This window comes from Myotis daubentonii, chromosome 7 (assembly GCF_963259705.1).
Source record: "Myotis daubentonii chromosome 7, mMyoDau2.1, whole genome shotgun sequence".
Lineage (NCBI taxonomy): Eukaryota > Metazoa > Chordata > Mammalia > Chiroptera > Vespertilionidae > Myotis > Myotis daubentonii.
The window spans coordinates 55,823,335-55,844,461 of record NC_081846.1 but is presented as its reverse complement, the minus strand read 5'-3'; the positions used below and the strand labels follow the sequence as shown (position 1 = coordinate 55,844,461).

The window sequence follows — 21,127 nt, the reverse complement described above, 5'->3', positions numbered from 1 at the left end:
CTGCACTAGATTCTTTCCACCAAAGAATGCCAACTGAGTCCTGTTTGTGTCTGTGACTTGCTGGGGGTTAAGTAAATCTGGCAGGAGTTGCAGTGAAGATAGATCAGAGCCCTGGGAAGGGATAGATCCAACCTTTCACAGTCTACTTAATTTTATCTCATATCAATGCAGTCCTAGCCCAGAGGTGCTGACCTCAGAGGAAAACAGGTATGCTTTTAGTTCACAAGCCAGCTGGTGCGGGTCTAAGTGCTGAGTCATGAAACACAGGTTCTAGCTCTGATGGTGCAGTTGCTGGTTGAGTCACTTTTGGCCATTTATCTCCCTGCTCCATGGTTTCTAACTCAACCTTCTTATTACTTTACAAAATTCTTTCTCATTTATTCCTCTGAATAACCTTGTCTCTTAGTTTTAGAGATGAAGAAGGAAAGGCCCAAGGAGGCCAAGGTACTTGCCTAAAGTCACACTGTTATTAAGAGGTGGGAGCAAAAATACCTAAAATAGAACTACTATATGATCCAGCAATCCCACTTCTGGGTATTTAGCCAAAGGAAATAAAAACAGGATGTCAAAGAGATACATGCACCCCCCATATTCATTGCAGCATTATTCACAATAGCCAAAATATGGAAACAACCTACATCTCTGTTGAAGAATGAATGGTAAAGAAGATGCATCATATACATACAAAGGAATATTATTTAGCCATGAGAAGGAAGGACATCCTGTCATTGGCAACAACATGGATGGAACTGGAGGGCATTATGCTAAGTGAAATAAGCCAGACAGAGAAAAATAAATACTGGCATCTCTTGTATGTGGAATCTTAAAAAAAAAAAAGTCAAACTTACACAAGCAGAATAAAAAAGTGGTTGCCAGGGGCTAAAGGGTAGGTATAATAGGGAGAAGTTGATAAAAAATAAAAAATAGGACCAGGACCTGAACTTTCCCTACAAATCCAGCTTCTGTTCATAATGTCCTTCTGAACAACACCCTCCCTATTTACCTCTCGGAGCTACAAATAAAACTGATCTTATGAGTAAAAGGGATTTTACCAATCCAAAGTGCACTGTTAGTAAAGTGGTCTCCCCAGTTTAGAGGATGGTCAGAGGTCAGAGCCGAAAACCTGAACTAGGTCTCATGGGGGTCAAAGTATGAATTATTGCGTTTTTAGATATTTTAATTCAAATTCTAAACCCGACATTTAGAACATCCCTTCAAAGCCCAGTCTGGCACAGTGCTGGGATTCTAAAGAGCAAAATTGACCTTCCCTCTCAGACTCATATTCTAAATTATTCTGAAGATTCTTCCCCCTAGACACTCCCGACAGGCAACCTGAAGCAGCCGCCAGGACACTCTGCTGATTTACAGCTGCAATCTTGCTAAAAGGAATGGAAAAAAGCCAGATGACTTTCTGTTAGACAGGATTACTGGCATGAAATACTAACATTGCTCTGACTTGGCATATAACTGACTGACTGACTGCATGATCGCCCTCCCGTTCTTATTTCACTGAAATAGGTCATTCGTTAGAAAACCGGGGAAGCCTTGTTCCTCCGCCCCCACCCCCAAAGGAAGAAGGAAGAAGGCTGCTCACTATGCTACTTGGTGTGTGCCTGCATGTGGCTCCCAAAAGCCACCGCTGGGCCTGCAAGCCTTTTCTGGTTAGGTTCCCATGTCAGCGGTTTGTCTTTGATGAGGTTTCGTGACTGCTGTGTGTGGAGCCCTTCTGTTTCCTGCCTTTATTGAAGGAATAAAGCCTGGGCAGGATGCAAGCAGTGAGCTCCAGCTGTCCCTGCTTAAAATACAATGATTAGATGTGAATCAACCATTTGGGTTTGGCAAAATATTAACTAAATGAGGAAGGAGGTCCCCTTCCCTCATATTTATTCTCTTCCAGACACTTGACCGAGGCTACCCATTAGTCAATCAAATATTTGTTGACAACTCTCCCCACCCCATTTTTCACAAAGCACAGGGTGCAGAGAGAGAAGTGGAGCCTTAGTTTGAACAATGAGGTGAGTATTTGTACATCAAGAGTGGAAAACTCAAATGGCTACACAGACCAGGTGAGCAACATGAATGAATTGAGTGAATAAATGAAGCCATTTCGTAACAGCATTTTGGGGTACATTTTTTTTGACACTGATGCATTTTCCTTGTACAGGAAGTCCTCACTTAATGTCATCAATAGGTTCGTGGAACTTGGCAAAACGATATATAATGAAGCCAATTTTACTATAGGCTAACTGATGTAATCAAGAGTTAAGTAGCTACAGCATTTCATCAACATTATAACAGAAGGAAATGATGTTATTTGAGGGCCTGCCGTATATTTAATATGCAGTAATATTCTTTTCTCTACAAAATTATAGCCCTGCTGGTCTATCTTCAGTTTTCACATTTTTAATAAAGACTAGGGTATCTTCTTAAACTCTTCAAAAAGACAACAATAGGGTAAGTGTTGATTCAAACAGCAACTGACAGAGGGGCTCAGTGCTAAGAAACAGTGGAAGTGTGACAAGGAAGCAGTGGGGACTGCCCTGTAAGAGAGCTTGTGGGTTATCACAGGGAGCAGCTGCTTACTAATTGCCATGTTGCCTCATTGCTGAGTGAAAATGGGGGCCCAGAATATATCTTTGAATTCTCCTAAAATACGATTCTTCCCCAAACATGCCATGGAGTTTGTTGCCATTTCTGTCCCTTAGTTATCTTAGGTTTGTCTTGTCCTTCTGTTTCCCCCAAGTGGATGGGAGGCTTCTCAGTGAAGGCTGAGGGTTTGCCCCTTTGTCTGCTCACAGAGCTAGTCTGAGCACTTTGCACATGGCAGCTGGCCAGTGATTGTTTCACATCATCACTGGGCTCACCATGACACAGAGGATACTCTCACTGTGGCCTGGTCAAAATTATGCAGAGCAATGCTGGAGGGATCTTCAAAGTGACATCCAGGTGTAATTCAGGTAACTCTGAAAAAGTCTCTGTGGTAGTTTGCAAAATGGCCATAAATACCTTCCTTCCTTGTGTATTGGCCTTTGCCACTCTCCCCATTGAGAAGTCTATTTTTTTACTTCTTGATTCTGGGTTTGACTATGTAACTTGTTTTGACCATTGCAATATTAGCAAACATGATACAAGTAGAGACTTGAAAAGCACTGGCACATTGAGGTATACGTACCAACTCCTGCTGCACTGGATCCATGAGAATACCATGAAAAAAAGCCCAAAACCAGACAACCTGTTAATCACCAGACATGTGATTGAGGCTCATCCTAGACCAACCACCTGGCCCAGATGAGACCTGGAGAAGAACCGACCAGCTGAGCCCAGCCCAAATCTCTAACCACAGAAATGTGAACTTGTAAATGATCATGCCATTCTGGCCAATAGAACTAAAGACCAGATTCTGCCCACTGCTATCAATTTCCTCCACTGGTGACTACGCTGCTACACGGGAAAAGTGTGTGTGAGATAAGATCACAGAAACTCTGTACAAAGCTACCATACCAGTTCCCTCCTCCTACACCTTAAGTCAGCCTTCTGACAGAGAGGCCTCTGATAATAAGAGTGGCCTTTGAAGTCAGCTGCTTTCATATGAGGTCAGCTCTGACTCTTAGAACTGTCTTCTTTACATTGATCCAAAGTGTTTCCCCCCATGACTTCAACCCATTGGTTCTGAATGCAGCACAAAAAAAAGCAGAACAAGTCTATCTCTGTAAGTGAATACCCTTCACATTCTTGAAGATATTGGCCATAGCACCCCTAAGTCTTCTCTGACCTAAAAGTCTCTTTTTCCTTCAATAACCTTTTATGGGATATCATCTCAAATTTCTTGACCACCCTATTTGCTGTCCTCTACATAGGCCCCAGTGTGTTCCTCCATGTGGTGTTCCATACTGAATAAAGCTCTCTACTGTGGTCTGACCCTGACACAGAAAAACAGACATGACTCACTTCCTCATCCCAGATGACACCTGGTTCTTCATGTAGTGTAGGATCATGTTGACTTTGGGAGCAGGCACACATTGAACTCTGTTGACTGAAACTCCTAAGAATTTTTATTCAGACTGCTGCAGAATTAGATCTTTCACATCGTGGATTGAGGACACAGCTCCAATTTTCAAGCAGCTTCAGTGGTTATATTAAAATATGTTTATAACAATGTTTAAACTCCTCTCTTTAACGGATGAAGCCTAATTATCCTCTTTTGACTGTAGACTGGAAACAAGTTAGTGACTTGTTTCTAACAAATAGAAAAAAGTAGAGACTAGGTCATAAGAGGTACTGTGACTTTCTTCTCTATCTTGGATTACTCTCTCTGTGGAAAGGTTGCTGCCATGTCCTGATAGGCTCACATGGTGAGGAACTGAGCCCTTCTGCCCACAGCATAGTGAGTGAGCCAGGTGGGATGTGGATCCACCAGCCCCAGTCAAGCCTTCGAATGACTGCAGCCTTGACCCACATCCAAACTGCAACTCCATGAGCCTCTGAGCCAGAAACACCCAGCTAAGCTGCTTCTAAATTTATGAACCAGAGAAATGATGAGATAATAAATGTTTGCTGTTTTAAGCCAATCAGTTTTGGTATGATTTGTTATGTAGCAAGAGATAACTAGCACATCTTCATTCTGTGGTTGGAGACCTTTCTTACCCATCTAGTTTCATGTTGTTCACACAAGGAGTAAGTATGCCCTTTCTACTAGTATGTTTATTAAAGCTCCCAAATGATACAAATTATAGGATGACAGAGCCCTTGGAGATACTACCAGAAGTCTCCTGAAGATCAGCATTGGCTCAATGCAGCACATTTAGGTATGATCCTTTAGCTGGTTCATAACCCAGCCTGCTATAAGAGGGACACCACCAGACATAGGTAAGAAGACTTACATGAAGTATATGAATTCAGAAAGGCCCAGAGGAATAGCAGGTGGGAGCATATTTGACACATACAGACAGATTCTTAAATATTGGTAAGATTCAAGGGACAACTGAAAAACTAGACTGCCAGTTTTGGGAGGAAGGACTTCATTTGTCTTGTTCACTGCCTCCATCCAAGGTGTAGCACATAAACTCTCAGCAACTTCTTTTTCAAATAAGATAATGAAAAAAAAATGGAGCGTTTGTATAGATGAAGATTAAGAGAAGTTTAGATATGGAGGCTAGCCAGACTTGAGAAGAGTTTTATGGTCAAAATATTTTTGGGGAGTCAGTTTTTCACAGCTGATGAGTGATCCACATGTGTCCGAGCTTTGAGCAGAATTTAAGCAGGGTTGATACTTGGTTTGATAAGGAGATGCCAGAGAAGACTGTGCGTCATGAACTTTGGCTCCCAAATGTCACCAAGGGCAAGCATAGATTAGTTAAACCTCAGCAGCCTCTTAAAGAAGTATTTGTTTCAAGAGGAAACTCCATAGGGGAAATATCTAAACTGGAAAAAGGCCAATGTGGGGACTATGCTGATAAATGAGTGTGAAGTCAAGTTTACTAAGTGAATCCTAGATCCAAGCTGGGAATTTACGAGGATGAGCAGAGAGTATCTACACTAATAATAGAGGTATATGCAAATTATCTGGGACTCTGCCACAGTAACGACCAAACAGCAGGCTGTGTGGGGCAACAAGGCCAGCAAGGGGGCTAGTGAGGGATAACCAAATGACTGAACAGCAGGCTGCAGTGACCAGGCCAGCAGGGGGGGTAGTTGTGGGCAACCAGGCCGGTGGGGACGGGAGGGCAATTGGGAGTGACTAGGCCAGCTTGGGGGGGCAGTTAGGGATGATCAGGCTGGCAGGCAGAGGCGGTTAGGGGCAATCAGGCAAGCAGGCAGGTAATCAGTTAGGAACCAGTAGTCTAGGATTGTGAGAGGGATGTCCCGGATTGGGGAGGGTGCAGGAGGCTGGGCTGAGGGGACCCCCCTACCCCCCGTGCATGAATTTCATGTAGTGGGCCTCTAGTAGGAATAGAGAGAGAAGAGATAGCCTAAAGGCATACAATATATATGAGCCATGCATAGTGTCTGTCTCAATTTTAACAGCCCTCTTTGTTCTAAGTATTCCAGAGTTGGACTCTGCTTATTGGTCAGCAAGCCCCAGCCCCACATGTACTTGCTCCTGACTCTTTTTCTCTGCCTGAATTCCCTGGTCCTCAAGACTTTTCTAGTTCATCTCTTGGCAGAAGCATCAGTTTTCCTGAAATATAGACATAGATTCTTAGACGACAACCCAGCTTGGAATCTGGTAAGTCAGGTTCTATTTGGTGAAGGGCATAGGTCAAAACAGGACTTGGATTAAAATATACTTTCTTGGATGCAACTGGATGCTTTGTTTATGAGATTTCTATTTTTATTAATTACTAGGATGAAATTTATTTACTGCCTTAATTTAAGTATGGCTTATGTGGGGAACACAAAATCAATAATATAAATTTCCTACATAAAGAGTCTCACACTGGGGGGGGGGTGTCAATTGGGGAAAAAGGAGACACATGGAAAACTTTAGACAATAAAAAAAAAGTCTCACACTGAACAGGAGAGTCCAAAATGTACTCTGTGTGTGTGTGTGTGTGTGTGTGTGTGTGTGTGTGTGTGTGCGCGCGCGCAAGCTGCCTATGGAGCCTCAGAAGAGTCCATTCAGGTGCCTAAGAACCTGCTGTTGATCCTCTCCTCTTCTACGTCTGCTGTCATTGCATTTCACCCACTTTTGCCTAGACTGCTGCCATAGCTTCCAAGCCAATCTCCCTGCCTCCGATTCACCAACATGGCAAAGACTGGAGGTGGGTGGATGACAGCAATGAGGTAGGAAGCTAACTAAGCCTGAGCTTTCCTGCTCAGGTTTTAATTGAAGTAATTCGATGTAGTAGAGCCATGGATATGGGTGAGCTTTGTGTTGTTAAGTAAAAGGTCAGTTTTAATATTATAATTTGACATCTATGAACCTCCTATAGGGCTCTCAAAAAGGTAAGATGTGGTAAAGGAGAGAAGCCAGAGCACAGAGAAAATTATAGTTTGGAATGGTTTCATGTAACACGGAACGCCAGCAGCATGAAGGACAGTCCCAGAGCCTTCTTGTGGGAACTCCAGCTGAAAATAGCTCTCTGGGCTGGGCGGGCTGGGCTGGCAGGCCCATGTGCTCTGGCAAGGTGTGGGTGCCATTTCTGTGAGCTGGCTGCACGGGTCCCCAGATGACCTTGGCCTATAGTTAGCTCTTGCATTCAGCTGTGGCTGGTTTCCAAGGTAGCAGCAATGGCAGCTGACAACTCTAGAAGTATATTTCCTTCTCTATAAAGAAGTTTCCATAAGCAATACATTTCCCAAGAAGCTACTCTTCCTGGTTTGACTAAGGACTTCTGTGGTGGAAAATAAGCCAGGAGTTTTTGTAAACCTATTTAAAAAATTAATCGCTTCTCTCTTGAGTCAAAATATCATTAACCTGTTGTGTAACTTAGAAGAATCAAAGGATACGTTTGAAACTATGTCAAAGAATTGTCTGCTTGCAGGCTTTAGTCCTTAGAGAATCTTTGCTCCTGCTGCGTATCACAATCAAAGTAAGTAGAATACAAGGGTTCGAGGGCAGAGGAGGAACCTATCCCTAACAGGGTAGAAGCCAATGACGCCTCTTGGGATCTGAAGTTGGAATACAAAAATCTAACGTTGAGACTCTCAGATAAAAGATGATTGTGGTCACTTAGAATTCATGTTGAAATATCTGGTGGTAAGTTTGCTTTAGTACATGGTAACTAGGGAAAATATTGAGAGATTGTAATAATGGTTTTCATTTGTACATGGAGCTTTGGTTTCTGTGCTTTACCCAGTAAACACTAGAGGGAGTAAGTCAGATAGAGGAAAAAGAACAGCAATGAAGGGAGAAAAGCATTTCTGCCTTTCAGTAAGACACAGCATTTTACTTAAGTAGACACTAATCTTTATACTATGACCAAGTGACTTAAAGTCTGAAACCCAACAAACTTTAACTGTGATCTGCTGAGCCTGTTCAGAATCTGAAACCTTACTCGCTGACCATTTTTAGGCAGCTATATTCTGTCCATTTAGGCATTTTGAGAGCCAATGCAATACGTCTCTATCTGTGGGTCTTTAATTTTAGAGGACATAGTATTTGGATTAGTAACCTTTTACAGATATTGGGGTTTTTGTTTTTTTTTTCAGCACTTATGGTCATACTTCCAGGGCTCAGAGTGAACAGTAACGATACCAAGCGTTTCCAGACACTTGCAGGAATAAAATGTACTACTAAAAGAAATGTTAGATTGGAAGCCTTCCCCTCTCCACTTTCTCCATAGTTCTCATGAATTAGCGAGCTCTACATTAAACCACCGTTTTACAGTTCAGAAGCACTGATGTTAACTGGCCCAATGTCATGCACATGTCCATAAGGACTGATATTTCTTTTTCTTGTTTAAATTCCCAATTCCTTAGTTGCTTTATGCCTCTTTAAAATGCCCAAAGAGCTAGTGACGGCTACAGTCAAATCACCTACCTGAAAAAAAATTGACTAATCACTATAATCAGAAACAAATATCTTAAAAAGCTTCCTCAGAGACTATCCAACTGAATGTTAAAATATTGGGGAAAAAGGAGACATATGTAAAACTTCAGACACTAAAAAAAATATTTCACTGAGAGATGAACTAATAATTCTCTGAAATAGTATCCTTAAACCATAGCAGACATTTAAAGTACAACTGTTAAAGCATGTGTGAATTCAAATGTAAGAAAAATCACAATAAAACATGCTAAGTTAGTAAGGACCTGCTCTTTTACACACGGCGGGGTCAGCCTCACCTGCACGTTAATACCGAGAGAGTAGAAATAATATTAGGAACTTCCTAAGGCAGTGTCTGTCAGACACGATCAATTACACTGACAAGGAAAGCTTAGCTCCGAAATTTGGGTTTGCGTTTTGTTAGTCATGCATTATACCACTTACCTCTCAGGGCAGACCTTTAATTTCAGAGAGTGCTGAGATTCATTACTGTACCGGCTATCAAAAGTCTTTGGCAGAAATACCATTTATCCTTGTTGTGGTAATGAACAGATTTATAACATTCTGGTGTCACCATTCCTGAAAAAGCACGTTCATTGGAATAGTTCTTCCACAAACATAGTGAAATATTTCATGAAGGCACATGGGTGTAGAATACTATAGAGAGATATTGCTAGTGAATGACAGAATGTCTGGTTGATTTACACGAAACCCCAAGTGCTCATATGAGAATAGGTTAGGTTTAGATTGACGAGCAAATGTGTAACCAGACTTCTGGCTGACAAATGGCAGAACTATGCCAGCGCATTAGCTTCTCTGGAGAGAGACCAAAAGTAAGGCGGGAGGATCAAGTTCATTCCATAAAGGACATTCAAACCTAATGGATGGCAGAGTAGCTGGGATATTAAGCACGTATAGATTTTAATACCCTCAAAACCATACAGGGCCAGTTTAGAGTTGAGCTGGCATCCAAGTCAATAACCAAACTCCTATTAAATTTTCCTGTAACATGTGTGTTTATAGCTACATTCCTTCAGAAAGATCCTGGTGTTTTCAAGATAAGTCTATTTTATTGGCAGCTTTGGTCTAAAGTCATCAGCCTGTAAAAATGGTTTGTTTGGGTAACTAGAAAATGAAAATAAAAACTGATGAGATTAGTGTTAAAAATAGTGCCGAGCACAAAATGGTCCAGATCGGATTTGATTGGGCACAGCTGAGGACAGAGACACCCACACAGCTTTTGTGAAGCAGGATGGCGTGTTTGGGTCATACTCGTCTTTCCAGGCTGACGCTGAAAGTTCAGGAATTTTGGCCTGCCGTCAAGGAAGCGGCATGATAGTAACGGACGATGCTATCCCTGGAATTTTCCGTGGGGCTCCAGGACCTCTGCTCAGCACGGAGGGGCGTCGTCTCATTTAATTCTTCCCACCATGTTACAGGGTTTATTATCTTGCTTTATAGACGAGGGTGAGGCTCAGAGAGATTAGTTGACCTGTCCAACATCGTGCTATACTGCTTCTTGAATGTGTGATGAATAGTACTGGTGGAGGTTTAGTAGCTTAAAAGGCCTGTGATATTTGAGTAGTATAGAAGCAAGAGCAAAAAGCCAGGAGGCCTGGGACTGAATCCTGACTCGACCATTTACTGGCTGTGTGATATCAGAAAAATCCCTAACCTCTCTGAACTGTCTCCTCATCTATAAAGAATGTGTATGTGATCTGGCTGGTATGGCTCAGTTGGTTGGGCATTGTCCTGTGCACTGAAAGGTTGCAGGTTTGATTCCTGGGCAGGGTACATGCCCATGGTTTGGGCTCAGTCACCAAGAGGGGGTGTGCAGGAGGCAGCTGGTCACTATTTCTCTCTCACACTGATGTTTCTCTCTTTCTCTCTCTCTCCATCTCCCTTCCTCTGTCTCTAAAAAAAAAAAAAATCAATAAAATATCTTAAAAAAAAAAAAAGGAATGTGTGTCTTGTGTGTGGTGAAGTATTAGAAGATTTTAAAACCACCTTTCATTTCTAACCTGTAATTACATAAGCCCTCAAGGGGCTTTTAATTCCCTGCCATTGTGGTACATGGCTGGTCTTTTGCTCTTTAAGTGAACTCAGATGTGAGGAAACGCTTCTATTTGAAATTCAAAAACTGACTTAATTTCTGCCATAGAGATATTATTCCTTTCCTGCAAAATCCATTTCCTCTGCGGGTTACCGTAACACAGACTATCTTCTATTTCCCTGGTGGACGACTCCATTGTGTGCTGAGAGTGGTGCTCTGCTCCTAAGTGAGCTGTAGCGAGCCCTGTAGGACATGCTAGGAACACAAATGATATTTTCTATCGTCACAAAAGGAGGCCAAGAAAGTCAGCTTTCGTCTGTAGGCAATACAACTTACTTCTGGTGGGTGAGAGAAGCAAATATCCGTGTACTTGCCTATTTTGGATGCTTTGTTCTATTTCTGTACATTAATGGGTTTCTATTCATTGTATGCCCTTCCTTATGTACAATTCACTATGATATGCTGGCAAGTTTTCCCTCAAAACTGCTGTCTACACTTAAAACGTGCCACCCTCGCTGGTTTGGCTCGTACCTATTCTCCTGCTGATGGAAATGTATACATTGGCTCCCCTGCCATGGGCATTCACCCCCCCACCCCCACCCGCTGCTGCTCACCCTTCAGCATTCTTGAGGATCAAATGACATGGGCCAGGCTGCATTCAGGGAGCAACATTGGAAAATTCCTTTGATGTTGGGCCTTATGACACTCAGTGGCTAAATCCAAGCTTTTGCTATTTGACCAAATGCCAAACGCGCTAGTTCCTGAATGTTTATGATCTTACAGATAGTTGGATGGAACAATAAGAATAAACCACTGGAAAAAGTATCTCAGAACTATTTTGTAGGGCTAATTAAGGTAAAACTTTGATTAGTTGGAAAGTTAGTTGAAAAGAAGGTTCTAGTTAATCAGGAACTAAGGTCTAACCCTTAAAAATATTCGTTTACTATATGCTAACTATCGTCTGCATATAGCGTATTAGGAATGCAAAGAGGGGCAAAAGTTCATATAGTGCTTTTATCCAAAGTATCTTCCAGTTTTCTTCTACCCATTATTGTTGTAAATTTTGTTCTATTTTTTCCAATTCTTTTTAATGCTTATGGTTTTTTGGGGGGTTTTTTTGGTTTGTTTTTGGGAGGGTGTACAAAGATGTGATCATATAGAATATGTATTTTGAACCCATTTTTATTTATTTAATATTATAAGAATGTAATCTAAGCATCATCTCAGCATGTAATAATGTGCTTAAACATTCCCTTATTTGCTTAAAATTTAGGTTGTTTCACTTGTTTTTCCATGATAAAAAAAAAATGAAATGAAGGAAATAGCTATTCAAAGAGATTTCCCCTTACTATTTTTTTTATTTCCTATGACAAATTCTCATATGTGGAATTATGAAATCAAAGAAGACATTTTAAATACTCATTGTTATCAATATGCATTGCAACTGCTTTCCAAAGGAGTTATACAATTTATACTCAAATTAATATTGTTCTCCATCTTTATTGGGCTTTTGTTTGTTTACATTTTTGGCTTGAATAACAGGTAAAAATACAAATTAACACCTGTTATCTATTGAATTCACATAATACCCTTGCCAAGTCGACAGTTTACAGATGAGTTGATATGGGGAAAAATTAAGTGACTTACCCAAGTCAATACAACTATTATCAGAGCTGGAACGTGATCTTGCTTCTTGGGTCCAGGCCTGCTGTGGACTCCACTCTACCACACCTGCCTCTTAAATAACCAGGTGGGACTCAGCTAGTGAGGCCTCCAAGGTAAGCTTGGAGCAGCTCAGCGGCTGGTATGTATGAAGATGGAACTGATGACCAGGACTGTCCAAATGGCTTTCTGCCCTTAAACATGAAACATTTCCTCAAACAGAGTGAATGTTGAATTAATTTACACATGCTGTTTCACCCTCCCACATGCACATTTAAAAGATTTTTAAAAAATGAATGTTACTTAATAGTGCCTGAGTATTGGGGTATTTTAACTCAACGCAGATATACATGAGTCATTCCAGTGGAAGTTGTTCATGCAAATCTGATGTAGAATGTGATGTGGCCTTTTGACTTTAGCCTGTTAAATACAAGGAGAGCCATAGTTAAAATTCCACTCTTAGCTCTCCAGCCAAGATGGAAATGGCCCCGACACAAAACATTAAGTACAAGGCTGCCACAATAATGTGCTGGCATGCGAGAGGAGGGTAGGCAAACCTCAGTAAATCAAGGCCTCACCTTCATTTTTCAAAAAGCCGAATGGATTAAAGCGTGTGCATTAGTTTTACAGGGAGAAGTCGGGTTTTGCTGGAGTGTGGTGTGTGGTGTAAATGACAAGTGCTGTGCTGTTCCCGGACCACAGCCTGCGCACCTGATGCTGTGAAAGGCCAAAACTCAAAACATCAACGTTTGGAGTACAGCCAAGGGTTTTTAAAGGGCTAGAGCAGTGGTTCTCCACCTTGGCTGCACATTAGAATCACCTGGGAATCTTTTTAAAATCCTGATTTCTGGGCCTCATCCTCCGGAAATTCTGTTTCTTTGTTATGGGGTGGGGCCACAACATTAGTAACAAAGAAACAGAATTTCTGGAGGATGAGGCCCAGAAATCAGGATTTTAAAAAGATTCCCAGGGGATTCTAATGTGCAGCCAAGGTTGAGAAACACTGGGCTAGAGGGAACAGGTATGCGAAAGTGCTGGTGGGACAAGTTTTAATTGGAACTTGGCCATTTATGGTTGGATCTTCCTGAACAATGGGCCCTTGGCTTCTGAAAAGTTTCCAGCATTCAAGTTCCAGTATGTCCAGGTCCTTGGTTTGGTTCCTCAGTGGTGGTGGTGGTGATGAGGCGAGACTTTGGTTCTGGGTGCAGCTGGAGGCCAAGATTCTCTCCTCTGCTCACGCCCCAGCTGCATAACTTTCAGTCTTGGTCTGTTGTCTCTGTAAAACAACCCAGTATCTCATTAAACATTTGCCTGGCCAGCCGGCGTGGCTCAGTGGTTAAGAGGCAACCTATGAACCAGGAGGTCATGATTCGATTCCTGGTCAGGGCACATGTCTGGGTTGCAGGCTCGATCCCCAGTGGGGGGCCTGCAGGAGGCAGCTAATCAATGATTCTCTCTCATCAGTGATGTTTCTAATTCTCTCTCCCTCTCCCTTCCTCTCTGAAATCAATAAAAATATATTAAAAACAACAATAACACAGGACTGTTTTGACGTGTTTCCTCAGTTACAATTCCTCCCCTTTGGAGGGAGTTTGGATGCCCCAGGTATCCATTTGGAAGGTCACCTTGGGAACATGCTTTGGGAGCATGTGATCTTATTCTTTGTAGGAGTGAAGAGAAGGAAAACCCAGTTTGGAGGTCACAGTCCTGTGAGATGGCAGCATCTGCCAGCATTGGCTCTACTGAGTGTGGCTTGAGGCAGGGAAGTCATGCTTCCATTCAGCCGGATGTTCTTGGAGTTTAGAAGGTTCCCTATTACCTGAGCAGGAGGCTGAATGATGGGGTTCAGCAAAATTTAGGGATGGGCTTACCTTACCTAGATTACAAAATCCTGTTAATTTCTAATCAGACCACTGTTTAATGGACAATACCCCTATGTTCATAGCAGCACAATTTACAATAGCTAAGATTTGGAATCAGTCTAAGTGCCCATCAGCAGATGAGGGGATTAAAAACCTTTGGCACATCTACACAATGGAATACTATGCCGCAGTAAAAAGGAAGGAACTCCTACCATTTGCAACAGCATGGATGGAGCTGGAGAGCATAAGTCAGTGAGAGAAAGGTAAATATCACATGATCTCACTCATTTGTGGACTATAATGAACAACATAAACCGATGAACAAAAACAGATCTAGAGACAGAGAAGCATCAATCAGATGCTCAAACCTCAGAGGGAAGATAGGGGAGGGTGGGGGGAAGGGGAAGAGATCAACCAAAGGACTTGTATGCATGCATATAAGCATAAGCGATGGATGGGGGGGTGAGGGTGAGGGCAAGACTGGGGGGATGAGGGGACAATGGGGGGGATAAAGACACATTTGTAATACCTTAATAAAAAAATTTAAAAATAAATAAAAAATACATTAAAAATTTTTAAATTAAAAAAAAAAGAACAAAGCAACAACAAATCACTGGTATTTATTTCACAAAGAAAACGACTGTGAATGTGGGTAGCAGAAAGGATGTCTTGTTAACATCAGCCGATGATTCCTTTTAGATAACTGCAAGGGAGGCTGGCTTCTTCAGCCTTTCGGGGGTCTCCTCTGGAGACTTCCATAGGGAGATGAGGCAGTTTTGGTGCTGAGAAGGCAGTTTCGATTCACCCTGCCTTTAAGGCGTGAAAGAGAAAACCACAGACCCAAAATGGCACCACTTGTGCTAAAGCCCATACCAAATCTACTAGCAGACTTAATTCCTGACCTAATCGCAGTTTCAACCTTCATCACCAGAAATGTAATCTTAATCAACCAGTCGGTGATTTTCTGGTTAACACCATGAGGCAATGTGTCACGTGGGCCCTCTCCATCGCCCAGGTTACCACTACCACCAATGGGAAGGAGAGGCAACATGCATGACCCACCCCCACCCCCACCGAAAAATGATGTCCTGGTGTGAAAATAATTATTTTTTCTTTTGCTAAACTCTCCCCTACCACACACTCCCTTCTTCCTATAAGAACCTTCCCTTTTGTATAACCCTCCGGAGCACCCTTCTAGTTGCTAAATGGAATGCTGCCCGATTCACGAATCACTGAATACAGCCAATTAGATCTTCAGCTTTACTCGATTGAATTTTGTTTTCTTGACAAAGGAGGAAAGCTGGGAGCAGCAGGATGCATCTGCGGAGACGTAGAGGAGTGAATGTCTCACCGGGTCCCCTGTTTTGTGACCAGATTTTAATTTTAATCAGTGAGGCATCCTGAAAAAAACAACAACAATAACTGAAAACCGATTGGAAGAAGCAGCTTTGATTTCAAAATCCACCCTCCCGTCTGCACTCCACCAATGTATTTTTATAGCCTTTTGCCTGAAAGGCCAAGCAATAACTATCCATCCAGAGCTCCGCCTGGAGCAGGGTTCCGGCTTGGCTGGCGGCATTAGACAGAAGGCCTGCTGGGTTGCGCTCCAGGGCATCTCCCGCTCGTCTATAGTCTAAATGGCTATTCTCTCTGACATGACCAGAGTGTTTTCTGTCACCTCCAATCATCACACACTGTGATAACATGATTTCCAAGGCTCATAACCTCTGTGACTCTCAGGAATGCATGTGAGATGCAGGCAGAGTTAGACAAGTTGGCTGACCCCCTTGCCCGGCCCTGGCCAGCTGGGGAGGAGTTGACCCTCATTTTGTCCCCTGCTGTTTTGGGGAGGTTTTCATTTGGGTTTTTACTACTGGGTGGTCCTTTGGGCCTCCCACTGCATTCCAAATATTTCCAAAACTTCCTAAGATGTGGCGGTTCAACCAAATGAGCCTGCCTACTCTCCTGGCTCATGTGGGCAGGCTGTGAGGCGCGGGCCATCCCTCGGTCACGGCATTCCTTCATGCCTCTCCTTTTGTTTCCTTTAAAGCCACTTTGAAGGAGAAGGAATTGTGTGACTCTGAAGTTCTAAGAGTCTGGATACAGTGATTTTTTTTCTTTTCTTTGTAACCCTTATGCTTTAATGCTCAGTGGTCTCCTGGCTTTTTGTATGTCTCACCAGAATCAATAAAAGATTTTAAGCAGATGCTTTCCATACTTGTTATTTATTTATAATTTTACACAAACTATTGAAGTACAAAGATAACATTTTAAAGATGAAAATATCAAGTTGTTTATTTTCTCAATGGTACAAAACCCCTTTTTGCTTGTACTGTGCTACTAATGTTGTATGCTCATTTTATATTTTTACTAGAGGCCCGCCCGGTGGGGTCCCTCAGCCTGGCCTGTGCCCTCTCAAAATCTGGGACCCCTCCAGGAATGTCGGACTGCCTGTTTTGGCCCAATCCCTGTGAGCCCAGTGTCTGGCACCTGTTGGTCAGCTGAGCAGCGCTCCCACTGTGAGAGCGCACTGACCACTAGGAGGCAACTCCTGCATTGAGCATCTGCCCCCTGGTGGTCAGTGCATGTCATAGCGACTGGTCGAATGGTCGACTGGTCGCTTATGGTTTTATATATATAGCTATATAAATAGATGTGACTGAACTAAAGATGCTTCACTTGAAAAGCTTGCTTTACCACTTTGTGATGGAATTCTAGAGTCTGATTCTGCAGGAGGTAGCCAAACAATGATTTTCTCTCATCATTTCTACCTCTCTCTCCCTCTCCCTTTCTCTCTGAAATCAATAAAATTATATTGATTTTATTTATCTGGAGTTCCAGATCCAGGGGCTGACAGGAATGGTTTCTTCTGAAGTCTCTCTAGAGCTCATTTTGATACCTGGTTTTAGTGATTATTGTGGTACAGAGATCATGCAAGAAGGGCATTGTTGTCTCGCATAACTCCATTGTGACTCATGTTTTTGGCCACATCCACCAGCTATGAAAAGATTCGGTTGAAAGTTTACTAATAAATTTCCTTCTTCCTTACAATCAATCAATTGTTCTTAGAATCAAATCGGAAAGTGCTTCCCTTTGGCTAAACCCAGAGAAAGTCAAAGGCTAGGAAGCCTGGTTGAGGCACCATTTTTACAGATAGGTGTGTAGTATACAGGTAGATAAATAGATAGATGATAGATGTTCCTAGAAATTACACACTTGATTTTTAAATAATTTAGAAAAATCCCACTTCCCAGTGTAAAAATGTGTATATATCAGAATTTTTAACAGAGAAAACATTGTTTTCAGAAACCAATTTACACAATGGTGGAAACAACTCTAAATTTCCATTTTCCAAGTGTTTTCTCCATAGCCATGAAATTCTTTTCAAAGCAGTAATTTTCTCACTCATTAGCACAATGTCAGTGTGACTTTGGCTGGAGAGGCTCTGCGTCTTTATTTCTGTAGACCTCACTGCTATTGCATATTCCAATAGCTTCTTGTCACCATAGGGAATTTCAGAATTTTTTTCCCCCAGTAAGATGATAGAAGGATTTATCTCACCCAATGAACCGTTCTGGTTTGTTTCTGCTAAGGAGGATTACATTTGAGGAACAAGTCAGGCACATTGGGAGGGGAACCAGTGGATCAGTCCAAGTTACTGCAAGTAACTCCTGGTGCACTCAAAATGGGTAATTGAATAGAGTTTAATAAAGGTGGTTAGCAAAGGGAAACCAGCCATGATAATGCAGCAATAGCAGGAAGCCCTTCCTTCCCTTCCTGAAGTCTGGGGTCAAGGGTGGGGGCGGGGGGAGCAGTGACCCAAGCCCAGGGTGAGAACATGGCTCTAGGAGAGGGCGCACGGGCAGCACCTGTGGTTTTTGGTAGAGGGGCTGTGTTAAGTTTGCTCGGGATGCCCTGACAAAGTGCCATGACTGGGTGGCTTAAACAACAGAAATTTATTTTCTTGCAATTTTAGAGGCTAGAAGTTCCAGATCTAGAGGCTGACAGGATTGGTTTCTTCTGAAGTCTCTCTCCTTGGCTTGTGACTTCACATGGTCTTTTTATGCATGTATCTTTGTCCAAATGTCCTCTTCTTCTTTTTTTTTTTTTTAAAAAAAGATTTTATTGATTTTATTTCAGAGAGAAAGGGAGAGGGAGGGAGAGATAGACATGATGAGAGAAAATCATTGATTGGCTGCCTCCTGCAGGCCCCCTACTGGGGATGGAGGCCACTACCCAAGCATGTGCCCTGACCTGGAATCAAACCATGACCTACTGATTCATAGATCAATGTTCAGCCACTGAGCCACAGCAGCTGAGCCAAATTTCCTTTTCTTATGAGGACAACAGTCATGTTGGACTAGGGTCCATCCTAATAACCTCATTTTAACTGAATTACCTCTTTAAAGGCTCTATTTCCAAACACAGTCACATGCTGAGGTACTGGGAATCAGTACTTTAACATATGGATACTGTGGGGACACATATTAAACTCATGACTGGGACACTGCCGTTCTGTAGCATGCATAGTAAGTCCTATTTGCTCATCCCTCCAGCCTGCCGAGGTGCCTCACATTGGCCAAACCCAGGTGGAAACCAGAGCCAAGGAAGCCTGTTTGATGCTGTCCACAAAGTTCAATCTCCTGGGACACTGAACAGAGTGCTAAAAAGAGCAATCTGAAGGAGCAACAGAAAATAGCCAGCTCACAAAGTCACTGAGCTGAGCTTGGGACACAGAGGTTTCATGGACCTATGGGGTTATAAATAATTTAACGTAGAAATAATGATCAGGTAAGTCAGGGTGTTTGTCCTTGCAGATTGCACATTAGATGCTACTTTCAGAGAAGTGCTGCTATGAGGCTCAGCTTTGGGGAAACAGTCTGAATACCTGGGGAAACAGGATTAGTCCTTGTGAGAATTAGAACAAGACATGCTCCGTGGGAAGACAAATTAGAAAAAGGAGCCCTCCACTGGACCCAGCAGTCCTTTTGGTGCCTTGCTTTTGGTGACCTCCTCAGCCCAATACACCCTGCATGACTCTTATCATGGTGTCAGGTTCATAGTCAACACGTCAGTACCCCCGTCCCAGCCCCTCACCATGAACAGCTAGAAGGATACATTTTAATGCTGTGTCTATTATTCTCTGCAAACTGGCAGCTTTCTAGTTCCACCAGGAAAAAAATTATTAAGCTATGGCAAATTTCAAATCTATTTTTTTAAAAATCAACGGTCTCTTTTATTAAATCAATCAAGATACATTTGCTGGCAGATGCGGGCTGACCTGAACTTAAATAAGTATTTTGTGGCTCTTCCATCTAAAGGGAGTAATTAATGTTCATTTAGATATTTTTTGTTCCTTAGCACTTCTGGTAAACCCACTTGTTGGCACACATGAGATTTGAGGATAAGCATCAGATTTTATTTGTCCATCAGACAGATTACAGTTTACAGTGGGAAAGCTATGCTCTGTACAACTGCAGGGGTGCCATTTATATGGTCATTGCAGATTTGTATGGTCATTCTGACCTTCTTGGCAGATGGCACTATAGAGTTCTAAGAACAGGTTCTTCCTTTGTCCCCAATTGCTATAAAGTTGATTTTTCAGTAAGTGGCATGTTAGGTACCCATGTTTATGAGGAACTCTGCTGGGCACTGGCGTGGGACTGGAAAAAGGGAAGGATCCAATGAAGACATGATCCCAACTTCTCCATATGGTCAAGTGGAGGACACATAGGTAATCCCTCAACCTCAGCTTCAGAATAATGCAGATATACTACCTTCACCTGCCCCACCCTCTCAGGTTCTGAGGATGAATGAGGAGTAAAAGACTCAGAAGGACAACATTCCACACTGCACACAGGTGGTGACAACATAAGGCTATTGTAGCTATTCTTTGGGCTGGGAGGGGTCAAGATTGTGCGAGATCCATGGTAACCACTGACAGGCAAGGAGTGGAGGAGAATTGCTGAGTCTGAGGGATAGAAGCCAGGGGGGCCTGGGTTGGCTGGAAGGAAGGCTGGCCCAGGAGCAGCCTGGTCAGTTCCACAGCTGCCGTGGCTGTCCTTGGAAGCCATCAAACCAACATCCGAGACACCAGACACTCAATGATGAATTGCATTCTTGATTAGACAAGCTCAGTTCCTTCTTTTCAGGAGAAAAGAGGGGAGTTCTTTTTCGGTGTTCACAGTGGGAAGCCATACAACTCTACATGGAAGCCATTTATAGTGGCACCTCTGGTAACCCCATTTATTGGCAAACATGTGATTTGAGGATAAGTATTAGTACCTTCTCCTTAAAATTAACACCCAGACATCGATGAAATTTTTATTATTTTATTTGTTAATCCTCACCTGAGGATATTTTCCCATTGAAATGGGTCTGGGGAGGAGGCTGCTACCAAGGTACATACCCTTGACCAGAATAAAACCTGGGACCCTTTGGTCTGCAGGCCCACACTCTATCCACTGAGCAAAACCAGCTAGGGCAATGCAATCCCTATTACCAGTAAAATACCAATGACATATTTCACAGATCTAGAACAAATACTCCAAAAATTTATATGGAACCGAAAAAGACCCCAAATAGCCACAGCAATGTTGAGAAAGAAGAACAAACTTGGAGGGATCATAATACCAGATATCAAGTTATACTACAAAGCCACTGTAATCAAAGCACCCTGGTACTGGCACAAGAACAGGCGTATCAATCAATGGAACAGAACAGAGACCCCAGAAATCAGCCCAAGCTATTATGTTCAATTAATATTTGACAAAGGAGGCAAGAGCATACAATGGAGTTAAGACAGTCTCTTCAATAAATGGAATTGGGGAAATTAAACAGATGTAGGCAAAAAAAAAAAAAAAATGAAACCAGATCACCAACTTAAAACCCACACAAAAATAAACTCAAAATGGATAAAAGACTTAAATATAAGACAGGAAACCATAAAAATCCTAGCAGAAACCATCAGATATCTCTCATAGCAATATGTTTGCAGATATATCTCCAAGGGCAAGGGAAACTAAGGAGAAAAATAAACAATGGAACTACATCAAAATAAAA

General features: G+C 42.4%; 1 protein-coding gene across 1 annotated transcript in view; it reads right to left on the bottom strand.

Annotated features, from left to right (window-relative positions):
- ITGB6 (integrin subunit beta 6) overlaps nt 1-9,171 on the bottom strand; it is a 122,705-nt gene extending 113,534 nt beyond the window's left edge. Inside the window, exon 1 of the mRNA XM_059704297.1 lies at nt 8,933-9,171. The gene's annotated coding sequence lies outside the window, so the exon portion shown is untranslated. The remainder of the gene's footprint in view (nt 1-8,932) is intronic.
- Nucleotides 9,172-21,127: the final 11,956 nt, after the last annotated feature.